This window comes from Anarrhichthys ocellatus, unplaced genomic scaffold (assembly GCF_004355925.1).
Source record: "Anarrhichthys ocellatus isolate YVR2014 unplaced genomic scaffold, GSC_Weel_1.0 scaffold2357, whole genome shotgun sequence".
Classification (NCBI taxonomy): domain Eukaryota; kingdom Metazoa; phylum Chordata; class Actinopteri; order Perciformes; family Anarhichadidae; genus Anarrhichthys; species Anarrhichthys ocellatus.
This window is the reverse complement of record NW_022282331.1, coordinates 3,003-3,853: the sequence shown is the minus strand read 5'-3', so window position 1 is coordinate 3,853 and position 851 is coordinate 3,003.

The following is an 851-nucleotide window of genomic DNA, read 5'->3' as shown; positions in this document are numbered from 1 at the left end:
ACACGCCGCAGCTTTAATTAAACCCTGCACGCCACAGAGGGGGCGGGGCTTATAATTATATGAGCTTTAGCGGCGTGGAGTGTTTTCTTCTTCAGGAGCTTCAGCATCAACCAGGAATGTTGTTGTCTGTCTGAGTCCTGCTGCTCCAGAGCCGCTCAGCACAACGTCCAAACAACATTCCAACGTCGTCTACAACGTTCAACCAATGTTTAACCACTCAGCGCAACGCTCAAACATCTACAACGTTCTAACAATGTTCATATTTGAGCCAAATGATCAACTGATGTTTGTTTCTCAGAACGTTGTTGGAACGCTGTCGTGTTTCTACTTTTCTCAGAACGTTGTTGGAACGCTGTCGTGTTTCTACTTTTTTACGTGATGTTTTCTACTCGTGTCCAGCAGCATGTTTACTGAGTCTCTGCATGGGTCTGGATGTGTCTTCTGTCTGAATGTTGCTGGGCAGCATCTCTTCGTGCTCGCTCAGTGTTTTATATCACAGGATTCTGGGTAACGTGCATTTAAATTAAAACTCAGTAGAAAAGTTCAAACAAGTGTTTGTTTTGTTTTTATTCTAAATGTGTTTAATTCTGTTTCATCAGATTACAGGCGACACAGGAAGACATTCTGATCCTTTATGAACTCTTCCTGTGAGTCAGCATTAGATGAGACTTTACCCACAATTCATAGCAATGTGAGGTTAAACACGAGGTAACCAGAGGACGCATGGAGGATTAAACACGAGTCTGTTACGTCTCGTCTTGTGAATAAAGAACCTGAAGACGTTTAAATCGTCTAAAGTATAAAATGAATAAAGTGTTGATGTGTGATTCAGATCTTCCCATGACGCACTG